Source organism: Miscanthus floridulus, unplaced genomic scaffold, assembly GCF_019320115.1.
Source record: "Miscanthus floridulus cultivar M001 unplaced genomic scaffold, ASM1932011v1 os_1473_1_2, whole genome shotgun sequence".
Lineage (NCBI taxonomy): Eukaryota > Viridiplantae > Streptophyta > Magnoliopsida > Poales > Poaceae > Miscanthus > Miscanthus floridulus.
In genome coordinates this window covers 1-26,468 of record NW_027097742.1, presented here as the reverse complement: position 1 = coordinate 26,468, position 26,468 = coordinate 1, and the positions used below count along the sequence as shown (strand labels likewise).

Below are 26,468 nucleotides of genomic sequence, written 5' to 3'. Positions count from 1 at the left end.
CGAAATCACGAGATGAATCTTTTGAGCCTAGTTGGTCTACGATTGGACAATATTTGTCAAATAAGACGAAAGTGCTACTATTCATCGGGTTGAAATTTTTTCGCAATCTAAACGAGGCCTTGGTCGACTTCTTCCCCCACCTCAGAGGTGTGGGCTCCACCTTCCCGGAGGAGTATGGGCAGGAGAAGCAGCACCTGCATCGCTGCCACTAGCAACACCTTCCTGGTGCTGCTGCTGCTCTTGCTGTGCAAGATTGCCAGAGGACTCGCCCACCAGTGGAGGCAAGGTGCTGGACTCCTGCGTGCCCACCGGATCACAGTCCACTTGGCCCAAATCCTCCGGCATGGCGGACTGAGAATGTTCCTGGGCATGCGACGGCACCGAGGCCAGGCAGTCGCTGTCCACCTTTCTGGGGCCAGCAGCCACGCTGGTGTACAGAGCAGTGCAGCAAGAGCCATCTGTCCACGACATTGGCTTGCGGACAATGTCGTGTGTCGCCGGCGATATCCCCAGCTGACGCCCTGATCCAGAAAAAAAAATCCATAAGCTTACGGGCAGTGTTATTATTATGCTTAAAAACTAAACGGTAAACAGTTAAACCATCGTGGCCGTTTAAGCGGTAAAACAACCTTTTAATAAAAAAAATGATATACGGTCAATTAATAGTCCCTAGACGGACTAAACGGTCGATTAATACTAACGGTCCCTGGGCGGTCTAAACGGTCGATTAAACAGAAACGACGTACTAACAGTATCTAGACGGACTAAACAGTCGATTAAACGGAAACAACATCTAACTGTCCTTAAGTCGAGTAGCTACAGGAATCACACACTTCGCGAGAAAAAAAAATTCAATTTTTCTCCGACTTGGCTAGATGGCTACTCTCCCCGACTCCGTTAGCACAGACACCGCATATTGACTGACAAATACTCAAATTTTATAAGACTTTTAAAGATACATTGCTTTTATTATTTATGTATATCGAAGTGCATACATTGCTTTTATTACGATATCTACAAAAGCCAAAACGTGGAGTAATAGATTGCAGCACAAGAACACCAAAATGAGCAATCCAAGTGAGCTAACAAGTGCAAGAGCATAAAAAACAACGGATGTTGTCTACAAAATATGTTCGGCAGTCCACCGAGGGGGTGTTCCACGATGGTAGATTTGTCGTAGGGGTGCGCGTAATCAAGAACAAGAAGGCAACAGAGACACAAGAGTTAGACAGGTTCGGGCTGTCAGCATGACGTAATACCCTACTCTTGTGGTCTGTTGGTTTGTATTGACGATCATATGGTATTGCCTGTGTTTTGAGAGGGTCCCTGCCCGCCTTATATAGTCTGGGGGGCAGGGTTACAAGTCGGTTAGATTTAGGAGATAACCGGAAAGTAATAACAGATTACAGGAATCATGGGATCGAGCGTATCCTAACAGATCTCGTAGTATCTTCAGGATATCTTCCCGGTGTCTTGCGAGGCATGCCGAGCAGTGCCATGCTCCGCAAGGCTTCGTCTTGTGGGCTGGACCATTCCTGGGGGCACAACCCATGTAGTGTGTCGTGGGTATCCGGGATCGTACCCCCCCTACAGCTAGTCCCCGAGCGCCTTGTATTCGCTGTGCAACGCCGTCTTGAGCTTGTCCGAGCAGGTGTAAACAAAGTCGAGCAATCAGACTCATAGTCCTACCACTCTAATGAGTCACTGAGCAGTTGTGGACCATCGCCGAGCAGAGTATCCTAAGTAAGGCTTGCCAAAAGGATGTAAGGAGCTCAAGTTTAAAAAAAATTTCTTCACGGTGAACCAAGTGTGCCCACATAGATTTCGACCACGAGAACGGGAGATAATCTTCTTCAACTTCAGGAGGTATGGAGTCTTCTAGATCAAAGAAAACACACTCACCGCAAGGTGAAGTGTGCTCACTTAGTCTCCGAGCCTAATAGTAGGTCACGTGGTCACGTGGTGCCAGGGTCCAGAAAGTAGAAGAAAGGCAGAAAACCAGTCGTGCAAGCGACCAGTCCATGGGCGGAGCCCTGAAATAAAAAATGCACATTCACCGCATGGTGAAGTTTGCCCACTTAGTCCCCGAGCCTGACAGTAGGTGACATGGTCACGTGGTGCCAGGGTCAGAAACAATAATAACCAGAAGAAGTCCCCAGTGTGGTGAGAAACCGAGTCATAATGATGACGTAGTCCCCGAGTGTCGACGAAATATGGTCGGCAGTCTACCTAGGGGTATGCCCAAGGTAGTAGATTGTCGGCAGACAGATACGCAAGCCACAAACAAGACGGTGACGCAAGACAGACACGAGGTTTTATCCAGGTTCGGCCGCCAAGAAGGCGTAACACCTACATCCTGCGTCTGATTTGTATTGCTGTATGTTAATGAGAGATGTTTTTTAGAGGGATCCCCTGCCCGCCTTATATAGTCCGGGGGCAGGGTTACAGATCTAGAAACCAATCTTAGTCAGTTACAATTATCATATGTGGCCGGATAAGGATTTCTATTCTAACCGACCAGGATCCTGCTTGATCGCCAAATCCGCCTTGACTCCTTGTGCGAGACTCCGATCAGGTTGGCTGGGTCGCACGTCGTCTTTCGGGTGGACCGGACCCATCGATCCAGGCCGGCCCAAGCTTAGCCGTAAGAGTATAGGGATTAATACCCCCACAGCTAGTCCCCGGGCACCATGTATTATGTTGAGACACGCCATTTTAACCTTCTCCGACAAGTAAGGCTTGAGTTCTTGACATTTCTGACCACCGTCATCGCCGGAGAAGTAAGTTGTCCGAAGAATGTATGGTGCTCTTAAGAAAAAAGAAAAAGATTTCCGTCCTGAGAAGTGTGCCCACTTGTATTTCTGGAAAGAAATGTAAGTGGTCTTGAAGCATAGCATCCTTGAATCGTCAGAGGTGTAGGGGTCAAAAAAACCAACACATTCACCGCAAGGTGAAGTGTGCTCACTTAGTCCCCGAGCCTAGTAGTAGGTGACGTAGGCACGTGGTGCCAGGGTCTAAAAAGAATTCCCAGTTAAGTTGAGAACCCAATTGTCGTACAAACAAAAACGAGATGCACCGGCAGGTGCATCGTACCGATGTAGTCCCCGAGCTTGCTGGAAGGCGATGTATGAACCTTGTAGCAAGGTCTAAATAAATGTCTCTCAACTGTATGTGAGTACAAATCACATGTAGCCGAGGAGAACCATTCTCTGAGCATTGGGCGAGACAGTCCCCGAGCACATCAGTTGTCGCAGCAGTCCCTGAGCACGGTAGTGGTCGGAGCAGTCCCCAAGCACGTCAGTGGTCGGAGTAGTCCCCGACCACGGTAGTGGTCTTCATAGTCCACGAGCACAGCAGTGGTCTGGGCAGTCCACGAGCACAGCAGTGGTCTAGGCAGTCCCCGAGCACGGCAGTGGTCTGGGCAGTCCCCGAGCATTGTAGGAGTCTGATCCATCCTTGAGCACAAAACAAGCATCGAAAATACGAACGCCATTGATGTATTTATTTGGTGTATTTATTTATCTCATTTCTCTACCAAGTCCAGTCTGACACGTCTGGTCAAAAAAGCAGATGGGTACAGTACGTCATTCTGTCTTCTTACTCTTTTCTGGCAAACAGTCACTTGGCACCTGTATGGAGGTGTGTCAGTGTGGGCCCTCTAACACTATCAACGAAGAGGCGCATACACTGGTAACGAAGGGGCACGTTTATTGGCATAGATCTCGAGGTTGTGTGAACAATCGTCTGCGGCGCGTGCGCACGTCTCCCAATAATCTCAGGCGGACAAAACGACGGAGCTCTTTGTTATTTATAATATAGATCTGGTAAGTTACTCATACCGTTCCTCATTGTCATTCGCCGCCGCAACCTTCTTCTTCCTCTTGCCGAACCCTATTTCTCCGAAAATCATCGCCATCCCCCTCGCCACCGCATCCACCCACTTAGTAAGGACAGACTAATGGCGAAGAGAGACGCCCAGAAGAAAGGCGGAGTCATGGCGAAGGAGTGGTGGAAATCGCGGAGCAATGAGCAGACCATCGAAGACCTCGTCGCCATGGGAGTGCTCCACAACAAGGCACTCGCGGGATGGCGTGCGCCGGAAGGAGAAAGCTTCCCCGATCCACAACCAGGTGAGATTGTGGTGTTCGAGGATTTCTTCAAACGGGGTTTTGGGGTTCCAGTGCACCCTTTCCTTCAGGGTCTCTGCCTGAGGACCTCTACCTGGCGCGCCACTGTCGATGAAATATGGTCGGCAGTCTACCTAGGGGTATGCCCAAGGTAGTAGATTGTCGGCAGACAGATGCGCAAGCCATAAACAAGACGGTGACGCAAGACAGACACGAGGTTTTATCCAGGTTCGGCCGCCAAGAAGGCGTAACACCTACGTCCTGCGTCTGATTTGTATTGCTGTATGTTAATGAGAGATGTTTTTTAGAGGGATCCCCTGCCCGCCTTATATAGTCCGGGGGGCAGGGTTACAGATCTAGAAACCAATCTTAGTCAGTTATAATTGCCATATGTGGCCGGATAAGGATTCCTATTCTAACCGACCAGGATCCTGCTTGATCGCTAAATCCGCCTTGACTCCTTGTGCGGGACTCCGATCAGGTTGGCTGGGCCGCACGTCGTCTTTCGGGTGGACCGGACCCATCGATCCGGGCCGGCCCAAGCTTAGCCGTAAGGGTATAGGGGTTAATACCCCCACACCGAGCCACTAGTGGAAATCTCAAAGAAATCAAATCGTGGAGAAAAAACTGGAATAATGGCTGTATAGTAGAAATTGCTGAGCCTTGATGGTATTGCGGAGAAGTCGGTGAATATTCAGTATGCAGTTCCAAGTTGCGTCGGAGAATAGGCGATATGGGCCATAGTTGCGTGGAAGCCCAGATAACGGCCCAGCACGCTGCTTCAGGGAATTCGGAAGGGCGCAAATCATGGTGCGGTTTCCCAAAACCCCTTGAATGCAAAAAGTGGAGAGGGTGCCTTTATTACTGCGTCGTCGCACTCCGCACTCCCACCTTTGCCACTCCGCCACTTCGTCTTCCTCCTTGCCCTCACGCTCCCCCATTCGCATTCATGCGCGCTTCCGCCGCCAGTCCCAATCTAGATCTGAGAGATGGTGCCAAAGAGGGGAGGTGGTAGCCCGAAGAAGGCGACCGCCGGAGCAATCCATGATAAGGAATGGGTGCCATCACTCATGGGGGATATGGATCTCAACAAGATGGTGGAGGTGGGCATTCTTCTAGACCAAGTCACCGTCGGATGGCGTCCGGCCGATGGTGAGCCCTATCCGATGCCACACACCGACAAAGTCATAGTATTTGAAGATTATTTCTGACACGGATTAGGACTTCCGGTACATCTGTTCTTGCGGGATCTATTGGAGTTCTGGGGAGTGAGTTTGTGTAATCTACATCCAAACATGATCTTGCACATTGCTGTGTTTATCCATTTCTGCGAGGTGTATCTTGGCATTCTTCCCCACTTTAATCTTTTCTGACACCTATTCTGGCTAAAGAAGAAGGGCGGGGGTGGTTCTAAGGTGGTCAGCGGTGTGTGTCTACAGCTCCACGATAGGATGGCGAGCGAGTATATTACTGTGCCGCTGAATACCTTGCTGAAGGGGTGGAATGTCAGGTGGTTCTATATAAAGCAGAGTCATCCTACCATCCGGTGCGACATCGACCAAATTTTGAAGAACCAGAAGAGCTGGTCAAAGAAGCCGACCAGTGCTGATATGGATCAAGTGAAGGAGCTCCTCGGGCTGATAAAGGGCATGAAGATGAACAAAGTGGTTGTGGCAGTGAGCTTCATAGTGCACCGCATCTAGCCCTACAAGGAGAGGACCCATATGGGCTTTAACTTCAAAGGAAACACTGACGGCACCCGGGAGAGGTCAGAGAGACTAACAAAGGAGGTTGTGCTACGCCGGGCCATAGAGCTATTCGCTCCAAACGCGCCGTTCAGTGTGCTAGGGTAGCCTAGAGCCTTCAACTGCACGAACCCACCTCCTCAGGTAAAAATCTCGACTATTGTTCCTAGTGATTTTATCTCATACCAGTGACGAGTAGTGAACTGATTCGCTTGTGGAAAGATCCATTTGCAGGAATGGGCGGCGTACTCCTCGGGCATGCCGAGGAGTGATTGGCCGAAGGCAGTGGACGCCAGGCCAACCACTCAGCCGGAGGAAGGTGCTGTCAGCACCTCATTCGAATCTAGAGGCCTAGGTGCTGGTCGGACGAAGAGTCCCCCCGGTGTCGGAGAAGGTCCAGGGGAAAAGGGCGGCGCAAGATGAGCTGGCCTGAAAGAAGAGGAGAACAACGGATGTAGCTCCCTGCAGGCCATGCGACATCTCGCTTGGTGGTGATCGGACCGCTCGGACACAAAGTACGACGATATCCAAGTGGTCGAACGACGATGAGGCTCCAGTAGCTCCTCCTCCAAGCATTAAGGCACCATCACACAACACGCGCATGGAGGTGCAATTGGAGGGAGGGGAAGAAGTCCCCGAGCAGCAGGCGGAAGAGACGCCGACGGCGAGTGCTGCAAGACCTCCACCCCAGGCCACACGGGTTGACCCTAGTGCAATGGCTGGTTGCTTGGGGAGGCAGTGCCGGTTCAAAACCATCTACTGGGAAGCTGATGTGTAAGTATCTTTGCCTTGGTATCAGTAGCTTTTCGATTTTCATAGTTGTGGTGACCGATGAGCTGATCTGATGTAGAATGGGGCGCGTGGTGGACTTGAATCCTTTGGGCCAGACTAGCGAGCAGCCAGAGGCTATTCCCAGCATAGAGACATTGTGGACGGACTCTATCCCGGAGTCCTTGGGCACTTGTCGGTCTACAGAGGAGTCGACCACCGCTGCTGATGGAGATGGCGACGGAGAGCGGTTGGCGACTACGGCGGCCGATGCGACGGAGACGCCAGGAGCGACAACAAGAGCCACCGAGTCTTCATACACGGAGGTGAGAGCTACCGACATTGTGCCAGAGTCTAGGGCACAGAGGTCGATAGCATCGGAGGAGCAAGCGGCGCGCCTAGAGATGCCGCAGGGCATGGTCGGTCGCTTTGTGTGGCCACCGAGCCCCTAGGGAGCACCACCAGCTATGGAGGAAGAGGACGAGGTCGAGGAGATTGAGGGTGAAGAATCATGACCTTAAGCTGTCTGCATCCTCTATAAGCGGGGGTACAAAGTTGTGGTCGTGGAGGAGGACACCTCCAGGGAGGTGAAGAGGCTACGATCCACCCTTTCCACCGCCATGAAGCAAATCGAGGTTAGTATTGCATCGGTGATGTACGTCTTTGGCGTTAGAGAATAAGGTCATTTACAATCTTGGTGCTTTACAGGGCATAGCATGAACTGCCGCACACCGGTAGTAGCTGATCAAGATGATGGAGCCGCTCCCGAGGAGAACGCGAAGCTGAAGGAGGCGGTGAAGCTGATGGAGAAGAACATCCAGAGGGACCAGCGCAAATGGAATCTTGCTAAATCCAACGCCAAGGACCTAGAGTACCAAAAGGGCATCCTATTCGAGCAGCTAAAGACCGTCTCTAAGAAGCTGGAGCACAACTCCAAGCAGCTGGGGCGCACCTCCAAGCAGCTGCAAGGCGTCTCTGAGCAGAAGAAAGGTACTGAGTATCGATGAGTTTGTTCTGTATTGCTAAATAGTCTTGATGTTGCTGTACACCATTATGTTTGTAGAGCAAGATGCGGAGCTCGACCAGTTGTGAGAAGTCATCAATCAACTCCAAGCGGAGAAGGAGAAAACATTTGGGCGAGTGGAGAAACTAGCCGAGGATCTGGAAGGTGAGTAATTCATGGTCGGAGTTGTTGTAGAAATAATTTCTATGCTTGACAAATCCCTTTGGTGTCTGCAGAATACCATCGAAGGACCAAGGCACAGTTCGATGTGCTGGAGCTGGAGGCCAAGACCTAGAGGGGAAAACTTGACGTCGTGGTAACCGGAGTCAGGCCGGTGCTCGACTGTATCGACATGGAGGTAGCTCCTCAGCCTGAGGACAGGCCACCACGTCCGGTCGCCATCATCGATAGGTGCAAAGCGGCATGGGAGAACTTGAAGAACTTCAACCGCGATGTTACTGTCTCCGTCGTGACACATGCCCTGGCGGTGGTCCGGTCTCACTACCCTACCATCAATCTTCGAGCGATAGGGGCCGGATTCGTTAGAGGGATGGGTGTGACAAAGCAGGAGCAGCTGAAGGATGAGGTGGAGGATGCGGCGAAGAGTCTGGCCGGCAATGATGATCTGTTCAGCGAGGTAGATGGTGATGGCCAAACCTAAGTGGTGAGGAACCTATATGGAACATCTGGAGAGGAGAGTTAGATGCGCGAGGGCATAAGCAAACATTTATGTATTTGTATAAATGTTGTATGTAGACATCATGTGCATATTTATGCAGTTTGCTAGCACTTTCGGTGAAAAAGAAACTTGCTATTAACCCTAACATGTTTATACATGGTATAAGTAGCGTCCAAGCAGTTAGTTCGTTACTGGGCTCTTGGCCTTGGCTAGCCCGTATTCCATAACATCAAGTGCTAGAGCCAGTGCACATGTAGGAGGAATATGCGTGACCGAGAAACCATAGTCGACCACCCATAACGCAGAGCGCGGAGCCCATAGCACATGTAGGGAGAGATCGAATAATGGGTTTTCTCCAAAGAACGCAGAGCGGAACGTGTGCTGCTCGATGGTTGGTGAAATATCTTAGAGATATTTTAGTATGGAGAAACAGGTGGAGCTTTTGTGGAGATCTTGTATAATTGTCGAAGTTTGTTTAAGGAGTAGCTTAGAGCTGACGACCGCAAATAGAGATTAAACCGAAGTGGAGAAATAGTGGAGATAAATTATGGCGACAAAAACTTTATTCATCATGGAGTAGAGAGTACATATCTAGAGCGTTTCAAGGATAGAAACGTATAAGGTGCTCGATGTGCCACAAATTGGGGATATCGACTCCTTCCATGTCACATAGCCGATAAGACCCTGGTCCGGTAACTTCTTTGACCACGTAAGGCCCTTCCCAGGGGGAGGAGAGCTTATGCATCCCTTCGGTTTTTTGCTTTCTACGGAGAATGAGGTTGTCGACCACAAATGAACAACCTTTGATATTGTGATTGTAGTATCTTCGTAGGCCTTCTAGGTATTTGGCCATGCGGATGCAAGTGATCAGGCATTCTTCTTCGGCCCTATCGACTTCCTCTGTCTGAATAGCTGTGGCTTGCTCTTCATTATAATGCTCTACTCTAGGTGCTCAGAAGGCAATGTCTGCGGGGAGTATGGCCTCTAAGCCATAGACCAGAAAATATGGAGACACACTGGTGTTGTGACTAGCTTGAGTGCGTAGTCCCTAGACCATAGCTGGGAGCTCTTTGAGCCATCTACCTGGATGCTTTTGCTCTTTCTGATATAGTCTCTTTTTGAGAGCATCAAGGATCATGCCGTTCGCCTGTTCGACCTAGCCGTTGGCTCTGGGATGGGCAATAGAGACGTATTTGATGGAGATGCATCGGTCTTCGCAGAAGTCCCAAAAATGGTGACCAGTGAATGTAGTTCTGAGGTCGGTGATAATGCTGTTTGGGAGACCGAATCTATGGATGATATCTTCGAAGAGTTCGACTACCTTCATTGTAGTGGCCGAAACAAGCGGCTTGTATTCGATCCACTTGGAGAACTTGTCAATGGCGACGTATACGTACCGAAAACCGCCTAGCACAGGCTTGAAAGGCTCTGTCGGTGTTTTGAGTAAACAACAACGAGTAAATTTGTATTATTGCATGTCTGGCCTAGATGGTGTGCAAAAAAACACAAGGTTTATACTAGTTCGAGCGGAATGTCCCTACATCTTGTTTGTGGCTGCTGCTCGTGTTATTTGCACTAAAAAGTTCATAGTAGGGGATACAAACGGGCGAGAGAGGGAAAGGTCTCAAGTCTATGATGGAATGATCGAACGGGTGTTGAGAGCTTGGATGCTGCTTAGCTATGTGGTGTGATGTGTGTGGAGTCGATTCATCCCCTTAGTGAGGTGCCCTGCCTTCCCTTTTATAGACTAAGGGAGAGCAGGGATTACAGATGGGAGAAAGAAGAAAAACCAGAGGCAAAGAAGGTCCTTCGAAGGTGCCAGGTTTTCCTTTTCCTCTAAGCCAGCCATGCTGACATGGAAGACGGTGTCAGGGATAGCTCCATGCTGGGCATCTACCGTTGATGATGCCATGCTCTGACTTGATCAGCAAGTGGTTACATCCCATCCTGCCTCGGTGGGCAGCGCAACGGACCGGGGTGTTGACCCGCAACCCCAAGGGGAGCGGACGATGTAGTGACTACACATCCATCACTGTAGAGGACGTGAGTCTCCTCTTAGACTGTAGTGGTTGTCGTATGGTTCCGTCAGGATCCACGCCCGAGGGCCAATGTCGGCGCCCACAACACTGTAAACACAAATGTCGGCACCCACAACACTGTTCGGGCTCTGATATGCCCAGAAGGGCCTTAAAGTGCGTGTCTTGTCATATCCTAATGGTACTTTCCTACATGCGTGTAGGGTATGGTCCTTGGTATTGTGGTTGACTTGAGTGCCCTGCCTTATCTACGCATGTAGTTATGAAGGAGCAGCGCACAGACATCGGGCGAGGCGGAGTCTGCCCCTAGACATCGAGTGAGGCGGAGCTAGCCCCTGGACATCGGGTGAGGCAAAGCCAGGCCTCGAACATCGGGTGAGGTGGAGTCTTCCCCCAGACGTCGGGCGAGATAGAGCCAACCTTTGGGGGTTGGGCGAGGCAGAGCCAGCCCTCGAACGTCGGGCAAGGCGGAGTCTGCCTCTAGACGTCGGGCGAGGCGGAGCCAACCTTTGGGGGTCGAGCAAGGCGGAGCTAGCCTCCGGACATCGAGTGAGGTGGAGTCTGCCCCCAGACGTCGAGCGAGGCGGAGCCAACCTTTGGGGGTCGGACGAGTCGGAGTTAACCCTCGGTCATTGGACAAGAGGTGTAGTCACGTTCTTGCCTATTCGAAAGCATCAACATTTGATGGTTATTAGCTCCTCCTTTTTGGGTATTCCAGTATTCGGTCCCCGACAGTAGCCCCTGAGCCCCCGGGTGATTCGGACATAATCGCCCAGAGGGCGATTTGACTTGCCAGAGGGTGCGCGCGAGCGCACCGATGGGTGTAGTCCTCGAGCCTCCGAGTGATTTCAGACAGAATTGCCCAGAGGGTGATTCATCTTGCCAGAGGGTGCGCGCGAGCGCACCCGATAGGTGTAGCCCCCTGAGCCCCCGCGGCGCACTCTTGTGTGTGGATTCCTCCTGGTGGGCTTAGAGGGGATTCCTTTGCACTACGATCATAGTTTTTATTTATAACTCTCACCAAATGTATTTATAAATAGAAGTTATATAATCTGTTGTCATAGTTATATATCAATGTTTCATCATGTCATGAATAGACATTTATTTCCGCTGTAACTCTGATCACATGTTTATATTCCGCTGTTCAATTAAATTATTCATAACTCTGATAACATGATTACATTCTGATGTTATAACAATAAATATATACTCTGATGTTGCATGAAAAGTGATGTAAGAAATGACTAAAATGTTGTAAGCTTTATTCTCTCATTTATGATCCTGATGGAAAATATGGATTTTCGGGTTCTCCCCTGGGGTGTGCTCGACGGAACCACGTAATTTGGTGTGGTCCCTTGAGGACTTAGTGTCTAATGAAAGACAAGTACTCCTAGGAGGCATTAGATTAGACGGTTCTGCCACATGGTTCCCCCCTAGCTCCCCCTAGAGGGTTGTCCATCGTCGCGTTGTTGGTCGATGAAACGGCTTTAGCTGGGGCGACGATTGGATCTTGGCACGGTGGATCGGTGAATCGAGCTTGTCGAGTAGGAAGGTCTCTAATCCTAGCGGATCTTGTTGACCTGGCAGTGCACTGCTTTAAGCATGGCGATGACCTTGGCGACTTCTAGCGTTTGCTCGAGCCGAGCGAGCTCATTAGCAGCTACGACCAAGTTGGCGCTTGGAGTCTTGTAGACATTGTGGCCGACGACACGAACGAATTTGTCATCGAGGTTGCGGTGAAGTGGGCGTGGCCTCCCTTACGAGTCGAGCTGTTCTCCGTTGCGGGCAGCCTCGGCTAGCACGATGGCGGCCTCATTTGCTCGGCGCTGCGCACGATTGGTGTTCCTATTGACACGAGCGGCACGGTCCTCGTCAGTTTCTTCATCTCATGGAGGGCTATCGATGCTGACATTGAAGATCCCGCCTCCTCAGAAGGGAGGGAGAGGAGGTTAGATGGCGGCGATTTCAGCGACAGTCTTCATAGAGCCCTAGGACTCGGAGTCTGGATTTTCCTCCAGGATGGTTTGGAGGGATGCTTCTGGACATCGTCCGATTTGTAGCATGTTGACCGTCGGCGAGAGCTGGTCAGCGATCTGATCGGCGAGAGGATAGGTGTCTCCCACCTAGTCAGCGAATTTGCCCCTTAGGGCATCTTCGTAGGAGGCGACGATGCTGGTGAGCCTAAAGGGTAGGGTCGTAACCTTTAGAGTTTTCTGATCAGCCTCCGATAGATCGGAATCGGAGGGTGGTCGGCGCTGAACCAGAGTGGTCAGAGCTGATTCCATGATAGAGAGGCAGTCGGCGAGCTTCTGGCCAACCGGATCGATGGATGCGATCAAATCGTTGTTGTTGATCCGCTTCCTCGAATAGCAGGGGAGCAAGCGGCGAGTTGTTGGTGAACACGACCTCGAAGACGGGTTCCGAGATCGGATCTGCCGTTGCAGGTGTTTGTGTGGTCGGCGCAGAATCGATCTGCGTCGGCTCGATGATTTCTTCGTCTCCGTCAGCATTGATGACCCAGGAGATCGATCCGACGTAAAGATCTGGTCGGGCCTTTGAGAAGGACGAAGAGCCTGCAAAACGTACCATCTTGTTCGTCATGGAAACAACACGCACACCCCTATCTGGCGCGCTAACTATCGATAAAAAGATATTTGGCAGTCCACCGAGGTGTATCCCACGATGGTAGATTTATCGTAGAGGTGCGCGTAATCAAGAACAAGAAGGCAACAGAGACACAAGAGTTAAACAGATTCGGGACGTCAGCACGACGTAATACCCTACTCCTGTGGTCTGTTGGTTTTTATTGGCGATTGTATGGTATTGTCTATGTTTTGAGGGCGTCCCTGCCCGCCTTATATAGTCTGGGGGTAGGGTTACAAGTCGGTTAGATCTAGAGGATAACCGAAAGTAATAATAGATTACAGAAATCATGAGATCGAACGTATCCCTAACAGATCTCGTAGTATCTTTATGACATCTTTTTGTGTCTTGCGGTACGCATTGAGCAGCGCCGTGCTCCGTAAGACTTCGTCTTGTGAGCTGAACCACCCCCTGGTACGTCAGTCTGCCGGGTATCCAGGGTCGTAACCCACGTGTGCGAAAGAGAAAGCAGGCCTTTTTTTTTTACTATATATACTCCCAAACACCAAATTCACTAAGCAACGAAGCCATTAGCGGATTGCAGCAAAAAACCAACAAGCGCAAACCGAGCACAGCGAAGATGATCCCCCTCAGTTGCTCGGGCTGGCCAGAACATCGCTGCTGCGGCGATGCTTCTGCGCGGCCTCCCCGAGCCTATCGACCCCCAGGAGCAGGCGATCCACCGGAACCTCCGGGCGCAGGTGGAGACCGTTGCTGTTCAGCAGGCGGAAAGCTCTGCGTCGCGACACCAGCACGCGACCTCTTGCCCAGCCGGGGGACTGAGGCTGCACTAGTCGATTCACTCCGTCCACTCACCACAACAGTTGTCGGGCATTGAGCAGGAGGCCGCGGCTGCGCCCCTACCCAACCCGGCGCCCGCTCCACACCAACCACCTATGCATGAATGGCTCAGGCCGGAGCATGACGCTCACAGCGTCATCAACAATCGATGCCACGCCCGACACGATGACGTCCATCGAATAGCGGTGAGAACAGGCAGCGCGGGCCCTGGCCTGACCATCGAGGAGTGCGAGGACACGCACCCCAGGCATGGCGACCGACCGAACGACCAAAGCCCCAGCCCGGATGGCCCGGGGCCATAGGCCTTTGGTCGCCGCATCCAGAAAGCGTCGTTCCCGCAGCACTTCCGAGCGCCCACCAACATCGCTAAGTATACCGGGGAGACGAACCCCGATATATGGCTCGAAGACTTCCAGCTCGCTTGCCAAGCCGGAGGAGTGAAGGATGACTACTTCATCATCCAGTACCTCCCCATCTGCGTGGGGAAGCATGTTCGAGCATGACTCGAATTCCTTCCGTCCGACAGAATCCGCAACTAGACGGATCTCAAGAGGGTCTTCGTCGGAAATTTTCAAGGGACATATGTCTGTCCTGGGAATTCTTGGGACCTCAAGAGCTGCCAGCAGGAGCCCAACGAGTCCCTACGGGATTACATCCACAGGTTCTCAAAGCAGTGCAACTCCCTTTCTGATGTCGTCGACGCGGACGTCGTCAGCGTGTTCCTCTATGTGACAACCTGCAAGTCCCTGATCCATAAGCTCGGCTGTGTGAAGCCCCGTACCACCGGCGACCTGCTTGACATCGCCACGATCCATGCCTCCGCCGAGGAGGCGGTCAGGGCAGTCTTCAACGGCCATCAGGACAGAGGTAAGGCCAAGCGTGAGGACCAAGGCGAGTGCCCCTCCACACAAAAGGGCAAGAAGAACAAGAAGGATCGACGCCGACCGGCCAACCCACCTTTGGTCACCGTGGCCGACTACACGGGCAAGCAGCCCCAGTAGGGCCAGCCCGACCACTTCGACAAGCTCATGGAGAGTCCATGCACCAACCACGCCTATCCCGTCAAACACCTATACAAGGACCGCGAGCTCCTCAAACGTTTCCTGCGGCAAGCCGCCAAGCCAAAGGAAGGGAAAGGCAAGGAGGAGGCGACCAAGAAAGGAGGCGCGGCGGGCAATGTAACACCCTAGGTGTTAGGCTTACATACATCAAGCATTCATATATGAGCTTTTACATGTGAAACATACAATTGAAACATGTGAAACATGCCTTGTTATTCTATGTTTCCATATGTGTATGCTTATGATCATGTGTGATTAAGTGCAAGTAGTTGAGGTTGGTCACTAAAACATCTTAGCTACATTTAGGATGCCTAATGGAACAATGTTCATGTGGATCACTTTACCTAATTAAGCTCCTAAGTGATGACATGCTTGGTTGACCTAGGAAGTATTTGTGTGTGACCAATCTGAAATGCTTGTGGGACCTTAGGAGTACCCTAAACATGTTTAGAATGTCACTAGGAATAACTTTGGTATGCATAACTAAGGCTAGTTTGGTCTCCAAGTCATATCTATTGTGTAAAGCATCAATTTCTAGTTGCATGTTTGACTGGAGTTGAACTGCACTTTAGAAACTTTGCATGGACGTGCACCCTAAAACAAAGTTGTAGTGCTTGAGTAGTGTAACAACTTTTATTTTTGGGTCATAAGCTAATTCAGCTCCTAACATGCTTGAATTTGAATCACAAAAATCAATGCAGTGTTGTTTTTCAAACTTAGAAAAGTTTCTAAGTCAAACTGAGTTTACAGTTTTGATGTCTTACTTTGTGATGATATAACTTCCTCTTTTTAGTTGCAGGAGACTAGATGAGTGCCCGTTCGTTGCAACGGGTGCAACATAAATTAAATAAAATGTTTGTTAGCCGAGTCAAAATCAAGAATATATCAATTCATTTTTTCACGTGTATTATACCATGATAATGTCTAGAAACACATTCATTATCGTAATGAATCTGAAATAAAAGCTAGACTTAAAGCTTGTTGTCTGAAAGTTACGGCAAACATCAGTTGCCTCAAAGGCTAAAAATTTATTGCTAAGCATCGAATTGAATTTATCCATGCTCTGCCTTGCCAAAACATGTATACTCGGACTTACAATATCCTAGCCCACATGAGGCACGGCAATAATTCATTTTTTGGGAAAAAAGTATTTGTTATTAACACGCAACGCGAAAGACAATGAACGAGATTTGGATCACGATCATGATCATTGCATGGTGATATTCCAATAAATTCCTTTCTCTTCCCATAATTCTCTTTCCGTTTTATTCTATTTTATTTACTTATCTTACAGTGTCTCCATGCGGTGATTATTTGCCTGCCGGTGATTCCATGAGCTTTATTCCATTTTATTTACTTGCCTTCCGATGTCTCCATGCGGTGATTATTTGTCTGCCGGATATGGATCGCATGAGATGCGGTGATTATTTGCCTGCCGGATATGGATCGCATGAGTGTTTTGGTCCTGCCGGGTAGATGTTGACAATCCGTATGTTTTAGTTGTAGGGATAATACTAACAGGTGTGTTTTCTTTATTTTTTTCTAATTCTTACCTTTAATACTAACACGTGCAGAAGCTTCTTTCTTTTCTATTTTTTACCTTTAATACAAACATGTGTGGAAGCTTCTTTTTCTAGATTTTACATTTAACACTAACTTGTTTGTTTTCTCTCTTTCTCTAATTTTTAGCTTTAATACTAACATGTGTGGATGCTTCTTCACATGTGGCAGCAAGGACCCATCCTTGCTAGTGGGCCAAGCACGCCAACGTGGATTATATATGTAGGCAATTTTTTTTAAATCAACTACAATTTATGACAAGTACGAATTGTCATACACATCATCACAAGCACAATGGTAAAATAGGTTATGACGATTTCGGGTTGAACTTAATGTCAGAGAATATTTATTTGTCATTAAGATGGACTGGCTCACGTCAATCGTCATAAAAAGAGTGTCTTAGTGACAGATAACTCTATTGTCATTATTTATTCGTCACAGAAGGTCCCATTTGTTGTAGTTTTGTATTTGATTTGACCAAAATAAAATTTGAGATCCTGAGCAGCCCATCAAACTCCTTATTCTAGTCATGCGTTCCTGCAGTAGCATGTTGGTCATCCTCTTATGTATGAGATAGCCTAAGCCAGTACTCAGTAGCCTTGTCATAATATAATATATGCTCTAGGTGTTTTTGGAAGCCTTCGTCCACTTACCCAACAAATGTGTTGGTCTGCCAAGCATTCGTTGGTCATCTAATTTTTTTTGCAAGGAAAAGAGAGGCTCATTTATTACTCAGAAAAGTTATTACAATCCTGAGCAATAATTTGCTCAATACATAGTGGCACCACCAAATACCAAGTGGCCGAGTGGCCCGTTCTCAATGCCAGCTGCACGAGCTCATGGGCAGCACAATTACTCTCTCTTCTCATGACAACTCTCCACCCGACTAACGTAAAGCACCTCCTCTAAGATAAAGCGAAGCCGAGACCGGTCTTTTGTTGGCCGCTGTAGCATCGCACATACCGAACTGCAATCGGTCTCCACAATCACCGGCCCTTCTTGTTGGTCATCTAAATTTGACCATGTGCCGATATTTTTTTGTCCTGTCGTCTTGTTGGGTGGACGCACCAAATTTTGGTGCCAATCCAGATGACCATGCAACCTTTATCTCTGTCTCAATTCTTGCAACCGATCACCATGTTTAGCCCCCATCTACTTAATTCCTTGTCTAAATTCAAACCCTAGATTAGGCCTACAGTCGGTGTAGTGCGCAAGCGAGGGTTAAGAGTATAACAACAACCGATATTTAAGCAATGGAGCGGTCCATCGGCGAGTAGTGCTAGCAACCAACATATTGTGCAAGACCACGCGCAGCTGGATGACCATGCAACACCCAAGTGTTTTCATGTAGATTCTAATAGAGCTTTGAAAAATGAAGAACCGACCAATAAGCATGAATTATAACTCTTCTCTAAACTGCCAACCAAATATATCCCAGGCAAGGTGGAACTCAAAAATTTTGAAGCTGTTCAGCTGATAAGCCGGCTAATGCTGATTTGTTGTGAGAGAAAAACACTGTACCATGGCTGATAAGCCGGTCTGATAAGCTCATGCTGATTTGTGTTTATATCACTTAAAAATTCTGGTCCCGTCACTGCTCTCCTACCCTCATGGGACATGGATGTAGAAATGAGGTTGCCTCGGTTAACAAGTAGATGTTAGTTAACTGAAAATTCCATGGAAATCTTGTTCGACATCCATGACCCGCGACCCGTAACAAGTAAAGGTAATGTCATTTAGAAAATATAAATTTTACTTGTGGGACATTTGCGTGCACAGAGTCTCTCCTTCCTCATGAGTTTTACTGGGTTAGCTTACTCTCTTTTATTATCTTATTACTAGTACTTACTCTCTTTTGTCATCTCATTAATATTACTAACTATAGAGACTTTTTTTTTCAAAGTCTCCATACTAATCCATTTTCAGAAAATATTACTCACATTTGCCATTGTGAGAATTAAACCCTAAATTTAACATATCTGCCACTGAAAAATAGCCGACAGTAAACGCCCTATATCCTCATCTAAATTGTAGACCTAATGCCATTATTTATGAAAAATAATATTATGTATTAATTATCCTAAATTAGCATGTATGATTAACCAAACATTTCGTAACAAGTTACCTTTACTAGATCTAGATGTTATTAGTTAACTGAAAATTCCACGATATCTATTTCCAACAGGCTAGCTAAGTCGTATTTTCTGGTGTAGAAGATGTCGATTAACAGAAAATTCTACACGTTCTTTGTCTAGCAAGTAGCAAGTCGTCATTCAGTTGTTAGTGGTAATAGTACATTAGTACCAGAAGACTAGAATTACAGGCTTGATCTTTCCGATATTTGTATCTTGACTTGAGGTATAACCAGCCGGTGTGAGTTTGGTAGTGTCAACAATACCGTAAATTAGTACGAGAAGACTAAAATTACAGTCTCCCTCTCTCTTTCACTGCCTAGACTAAGGGCCTCTTTGACACGGCTTATGCTGGCTTCGGCTTCATCTATTTTACGCAAATTGAGGCACTGTAGCGTGAAGCCGTTTTGTAAGCCAGGGTTAAAATGAACTAGAAGCCATGAAAAACCAGTTTTTCTGGCTTCACCGGCTTTGACTTCACCGGTGAAGCTGTTTTGGATGAGTCGTGCCAAAGGAGGCTTAAAATTACAGTCTCCCTCCCTCTTTCACTGCCTGCAGCCTAACCAAGTAACCCTCCGTCTTTTTCACTGCCTGTAGCCTAACCAAGTAACAAGCAAGGTTGTGGGACCTTTGTTTTAATATAAAATTCTATTGTTTTTATTGCGATGATGTTCGCTCATACGCAAACATGTGCGCCTCGTTATTCAGCGTATTATGTTTCTCTACCTCTCACACTTCTTCACAAACCAGGTAGTGAATACACTTTTTTCAGACAATACTCAAAAGATTGGCCTGAACACACTTCTTTCTGACCCTATGCAGGTTTCAGTTGCGAATAATGTAACAGGAACTAAGGTAAACAGTCTAAGATGAATAAAAATAAAGCACAAGACAGGCAGAAATAAAATAGTGGCCACACGAGAGATCACCATTTATTCGCTCCCAATCTCGGGCGCACACAACTAACATTATCCTTCTAAGTCCTAACCAGGGGGTGTTACAGAACTAGTTCAGCATTATTCCCAGCTACAGCTACAGTTCGTTTTTTGCAGACCATTAATTCCTAGCTACAATTTGTACACAGCTACGTCAAGCAGCCATCAGCTCCTACTTAGTGGAAGATGCTTTCGTCTCGTTCTTCCTCTTCCTCTCCGGCGATGTCCTGCCCCGCTTCACAGGCTTCTCACCAGCTGGTTTCTTTATGGTGTTGGTAGCATGCAGTGTGGCACATAGGCGCAGTGGTATTCTGGTCCTCCGATGAAACGCTCGTACACAGACATATCCTGCAAAAAACCACCAAGCGGTTCTGCCCTGTGTAAGATTAGACCAGAAAAGATTCCCCTAAAAAGAAAAAAAAAGATTAGACCAGAAAGGAATCGCATGTCAGGTCTGTGTCAAACAAACCCGTGGGCCGGGTAATTGATCTGCAATACTATGCTTTCATAGCATGCCATTTCTGTCGCAAAGCTCATTTATCTTGCACAGGTTGTTAGATGGATAACATGTTGGATTTTCCGTCTATGATTCTAGGATTTGAACCTATGATCTATGAGCTGAGAACCTTAAGATGAAGACCAATGACTCAGCCAAAAGAAAAGAAAACCAAGAAACGTTCAGAGCCACTTGATACCTTCCTTGAAGCATTCCTGGATATCTTCCCTTGTTTGACCTGAGGTTGATAAGAATTTAAGTTAAATGACTCATCAACAATCATTTCACGGTTGTCTTTCATGTTTATATTTCACTTATATAATACCTTTTGTGATTGAGTGTATAGATGCACCAAAGTATACAATGCTTCTCTTCAGCATCCCAATACATTCCCTAGGTATAGTTATTGGGTTTCGGCTAGATGAGTAATCTGCAAAAACCTACAAAAGGGTATATTTTTTATGGACTAGTGTTCAACCAATCTGGTATGGTATTTGCTTTGATTATTAAAGGCTATATACCTCATTTTCGTGGAAGTAGGTACCATTCAGCGAAAACTTTCCTCTATTTGCTGTCCGACATGGTATCTGCATATTCACATATGCAAATGGTTAAGGAATAACAAAACAAAACAGAGGGGAACGTAACAACTTCAATCAGCAATATCGAGGAAAAATAGTTCAATGGTGAGTTTAGAGAGAGGGAGGGAGGGAGGGAGGGAATTGTTGTCATTAGAACTATGTAAGAATTTGCATGGATTCTGACTAATTTCATCCAATCCAAAGACAACAAAAAGAAGTGATAAGGAGTTGCCAAAGTTTTTTCAATAATTTTTAACGCATTTTTCATTAATTTTAAATCAGAATAAGAATTCTATAGAATTGAAGGGTATGTTTGGATGTAAGAGAACAAAATTCAATATCCTTGGGTTGGTTGGGATGAAAAACAAATTAATTACCCAGCCAACCCCAAGGGATTGGGTTGAAATCAAAACCAGGCCATGGCTGATCCATCAAAGATCAGTAAAACAGCTGAGTGAAAGTCATAGTGGTTGCGACTCCTAAGTAAACCTCCAGGTCCTGGGTTCAACTCCCGTAGGAGCGAATTTCAGGATTGGTTAGTCCTGGGTTCAACTCCCGTAGGAGCGAATTTCAGGATTGGTTAGAAATCATAATAGTAGTTGCTCACCAGAACCGTGCCTTCCACTGTGTAATCATCAGGACAAGAAAGAACCACTAGTAGGTAAGGACATATATCTTCTGGAACTCTGTCTTCGAACTGATACACAAGCAAATAGGTCACTAGATTAATCAATGTCAGTTTAAAAGAAAAATATAACTCATAATTGTAGTAAAGTTAAGAATCACACAATATAGCACACCTCTTCTAGGATTAGATGATCATCTGGGAGGTTGTATCTACAGTAGAAGTTAGAAAAAAAAACTTAGAGAGGTGCTGCTGATTTCTAAGGACAAAATTATATCAAGAAATCAAAATTACTTACGCATTGTGTTCTGTCCTAAGATGACCGATATTTTTTAGTTTTTTATTTCGGCCAAAGCTACCCTTTGGATTGATCACAGCCAAATCCTTTCCACGGTTCGGTGTCCAAGAATTACTGTTCAGCACATGCTTGCTTGAGCAAATATTTATTTCAGCATCATACTGTATTCCTTCTGGTGCAAAATCTTCAATATCACATGCATAATAATCTTCGTAAGAATCTTCTTGCACATTAGGTGTTCTGTTGTATTCATATTCTGGGCTTGGTGGCATCTCAATAATTGGCTCGCAGTTATGGATGGGTGTGGGTGGTGTTTCAGTAGTGCTGCTTATTGCAATTTGATACTGATACATTTGTTGAGAACTTGTGCAATTCCCAGAAGCAACCATGCTTGCTTGCTGTTCTCGTTCATGTTCATGCTTCTCTGGAAGAGGAAGTGGCTTTCTGAAAACAACAAGAATCTTTCCAACTCAGCAATACAAGCCACAGTAATACTGGTTTGAGTTACGTGAATAGAGGAAGAAATTAATTGTTTTAAAACTAAGGGTTAAGACGGAAAACAACCTGAAGAGTTGAGTAAAAACACCTTTTACTAATTGAAAACAATAATGAATGCCCCACCCCTAAATAAGTCACAAATTTCTTGTCATGGGCCCATATCACTGGACGTGGTTTGTAAAACACCTGGGAAAGAGGAAGGTGTGGCAGCTGGAAGATGACTTGCCTCAAAGTAACACTAAGTGAAAAACGGTTTGTAGCAACGGGACAAATTTTTTTTAGGGACGGCTGGTGATGAAGCCGTCCCTACAGTGGCGTGCTCGGGAGCCACGAGACCAGCCACCCCTACAAATGGAACAGCAGAGGCAGCTGATGATACGAGCCGCCCCTACAAATGGGTCAGATTTATAGGGGCGGCTCACTCATCAGCCACCCCCGGTGTTGCTATTTGTAGGGGCGGCTGGTGATTGAGTCGCCCCTACAAATGCCCGTGTATAAATACCTCCGATTTATAGGGACGGCTCAATCACCAGCCGCCCCTACAAATGACCTACATATAAAACAAACTGCAACACCTTCTTTCTTCTCGGGTCAATCATTCCAACCTGTGAAAGAAAGGTGGGGAGGCCTTGGGTACCTCCTAAAAATTGCTTTACTAAGGGAGAAATGTTTTGGTCTCAAATCATTTGGTGGAGAGGTTGTAGAAGGTAAGAAAATGTTATTCCACACTTTTTTTAAAGTTTTAATGGTTGGTTAGTGAGTAATTAGAGTTTTGCTTTTCTCTCTCTTCTATGGTGCTTGAGCTACTTATGAAGCAAATTAGACCCAAGTTTTAAATGTACTTGGGTAAATTAGGTAGGAGAACAAGATCATATCCTTATTTGGTCCATGTTTCTTGATTTTAGTGAATAATTAGTTAGTTTTATGGATGTTTCATGTGCATGTAGATCTAGATCTAGGGTTTAGTTTTTTTATTAATTTTGTTTTTGTAAATTTATGTTTGATGAAATTGGACTAGGGTTTGCATGAAAGATATTTGGTAAAATATAATTGTTGCTAATTGTTGTCTTTGAATTTGTTTATTGTAATTAACAAATATGTATTTTAATTATTTATGGATAAATGGGTCATTAATTAATTTTCCTCTACCATGGTGTGTTTGTATGCTTCATGTAATTATATTTGATTTATATTCATATATATCTAAAGTATATACAATGTTTGTTTTGTTGTTGTTGTAAAAGATGGAGTACATGAACTCTTGGATGTATGGTTCGTTAAGGTTGAAAGGTCCTTGTTTGGTTTTGGTAATTGAGTGACAACTTAGGTGGACTAATTGTGTTTATGTGAGATACACAGGTGATTAGTCCACAGGTACATGTATGTGAGCAACATATGCCATGAAGGTGAAAATGGCTTGGAGATGTTGCAAAGCTCACACATGTGATGATGAAAGAGCTTATTGCACATGAGACATGACATTGAGTCATGTGATCAAGGTGGAGAAGATCAAGATAAGACTTGGCTTGATGGACCGGTTGCAAGCGTGAAGGGCAAGTCGAAGGCTTTGGAGTGATGGACCGCGTGGCGGTGAAGCTTGAGCAAGACTTGGCGCCGATGGACGATAGCAACGGTGAAGAGCAAGTAAAGTCAAGATCGATGAACCAATATGATCATGTGATGATATGAAGTGGATCATATCATTGTTGATCGTGTTGGTGCATGTGTTGCATCGACACTGGAGGAGATGGAATGGAATGCGCAAGGCAAAGGTATAACCTAGGGCATTTCATTTCACCGGTCATAGGTGTGTAGAGAAGTTTATGACCGGGTTTAGGATAGATGGCCGTACTATCAAGAGGGGCAAACTTGTTTGCATATCGGTCATCTAGTGTCACTCGAGTGATCTAACTTTGCATTGTCGCTAGGATCGAGTGGCGTGGCAAGTTGAGTGGCTAACATCCTTTGGGAAATGATTATGAAAAAGCTAACACATATACACATGGTGGTGTACACTTGGTGGTTTTGGCACATTTACAAAGGAGGTGGTGTTTGCAGGGGTGAGATGGGTTTTGGGGCTCGGCGGGATTCGGCGCTTTCGGGAAAATGGAATGCCTACTTTCTATTGCGCCGGATGCAAATTCTTGGTGGTTAGCACACTTGAGCAAGGGTGAAGAGAATGGAGGAGATGCCAGCGTCGATCAAGTGACCAGACGCTGACTGCCTGCGTCTGGTCGCGCTGACGTGGAGTGTAGCAGTAGCTGGAGAGTGACCGGACGCTGGTGCTGCGTCCGATCGCGTTCGACCGGACGCGTCCGGTCATGCTCGGGAGCTTACTGGAAACGACCAGACGCTGAGGGTCTAGCGTCCGGTCAGTTGAAGCTGCTGCGTCCGGTCAGGTCAAGTGACCGTTGGAATCAGGACACGTGGCCGTCTGCGGGCGACCGGACGCTGAGGTCCAGCGTCCGGTCAACACGACCGGAGCGTCCGGTCGGCCCAATTTTTGCCCAGTGAAGGGGTAACGGCTAGTTTAGCCCTTGGGGCTATAAATAGAAGTGGCCTTCGGCCATGGCTAGTGTGGAGCACCTTGGGGGACTTTGTGTCCATGCTTGAGAGTGTTTGAGAGCCCTCCATCTCACACATACATGATAGTGATCATTCGATTGTGTGAGTGAGCGATTCTAGTGCGATTGTATTGTGAGGTTGCATCGAGTGGCACTAGGTGATCGAGTTGCAAGCTGGTGGTGCTTGTTACTCTTGGAGGTTGCCACCTCCTAGACGGCTTGGTGGTGGTCTCTGTCGAAGCGCGCAAGAAGCTTGTGCGCGCTCCGGAGAAGTGCTTGTGAGGGGTATTGTGCTCGCCCCGCGGGAGCCGCGAAGAGCAACTCTAGTAAAGCGTGTCATTGAGCTACCCTCACTCAAGGGGTAGGTTCTTGCGGCGCCCGATGTGCGGGCTTAGCGGGTGATGCTAATTAGCCGCCGAACCACTAAGTGAGCAGTCGACACAACGGGGACTAGCGTGTTGGCAAACACGTGAACCTCGGGAGAAAAATCATCGTGTCAACCTTATTCTTCCCGTTGGTTTGCATCCCGTTACACAAGCTTGCAATTACTTTTATACATATTAAGCTTGTGTAGTTGCTCTTGTAATTAGATAGCTTGTGTAGCTTGCTAATTACCTTCTTGCTTGTGTAGCATAGAAGTAGCTCCCTTGCATGGCTAATTTGGTTTTAGTAACCTTATTAGTCACATTGCTTAGTTTGTGTAGCTAAGTATTTGCGCTCCCTAATTAGGCATTGGTTGCCTTGTTATTGAGCATTGCTAGTGAGCTTAGTTAGCTTTGTGCTTTTGCTTACTAGCATGTGTAGGAGCTCCCTTGTTGCTTAAAGTACTAGTGGCATAGGTTTATGTAACCTTGCTTCTAGAATTGTTTAGGAGAGCTCTAGCTAGCCCGGCACCTTAGTTGCATAATTAGTATCTTTGGAAGGTGCTAGAGAACATATATAGAGGGGTGTTGTCTTGGCTAGACCAATAGTTTTAATTCCGCACTTGTTTCGGTTAGCCAACATGATTAATTTTAGAAAAGACTATTCACCCCCCCTCTAGTCCGCCATCTCGACCCTTCAAAGGTTCAAGGCAAGTTTTCATGAAGAGGTGGATAAATTTATTGAAGCCGCAAAGAAGCATGCAACGACGTTGACAGAGAATAAGGATACAATTATTTATCCCTGTAAAGATTGCAAGAACCGTATGGCATGGACAGATGTGACTATCATCAGATCACATTTGATTATGCGAGAATTTGTTGAGGACTACACAGTGTGGATTCATCATGGTGAAACAGTTATTGTTAACGACGAGGATGAGGAGGAATACGACGACGAAACCCTAGAATCCATGTCCCAATATTCAGCAGAGTTTGGTGCATGAATGGATCTCGAGTTTGGCAATGAACAAGGTGGTGATGCTGGTGGTTGGGATGGTAACGACGAAGGTGGTGCCAATAATGATGGTGGAGCACGTGTCGGGGATGAAGATGATTTGGAGGACATAATTCGAACCCTTGGACTAGATATTTACTAAAGAGCCTGAAAGGTCTAGAAAATTTAGAAAGAGTGACCAAAGCATTGAATGAGACTGTGTATGGTGTTGAAAAGGACTATCCGACACATTGGACATTGCTACGTTTTGTGCTTGAGCTACTCATCCTAAAGGCTAAGTATGGTTGGTCAGACTGTAGTTTCAATGATCTATTGCGTCTCCTGTCATGGGTGCTACCACAACCAAACTCAATTCCTGCCAACACATACCAAGCGAAGAAGGTCATAAGTCCATTGACAATGGGGGTTAAAAAAATCCATGCATGCCCCAACCACTGTATACTTTTTCGTGGTGAAACGTTCAAGTCACTGGATAAATGTCCTCGGTGTGGGGCCAGCCAATACAAGAACAATGACCTTTACGGTGGGGACGAAGCCTC

At 47.0% G+C, this 26,468-nt stretch overlaps 1 long non-coding RNA gene across 1 annotated transcript; it reads right to left on the bottom strand.

Moving 5' to 3' along the window:
• Positions 1-19,353: 19,353 nt before the first annotated feature.
• LOC136534082 (uncharacterized) lies at positions 19,354-20,428 on the bottom strand. The gene is made up of 3 exons (XR_010778654.1): positions 20,312-20,428; positions 20,186-20,224; positions 19,354-19,838 (listed from the first exon to the last, which is right to left on the bottom strand). It is a non-coding gene; the product is annotated as an uncharacterized lncRNA (long non-coding RNA).
• Between the last annotated feature and the right edge of the window lie 6,040 nt (positions 20,429-26,468).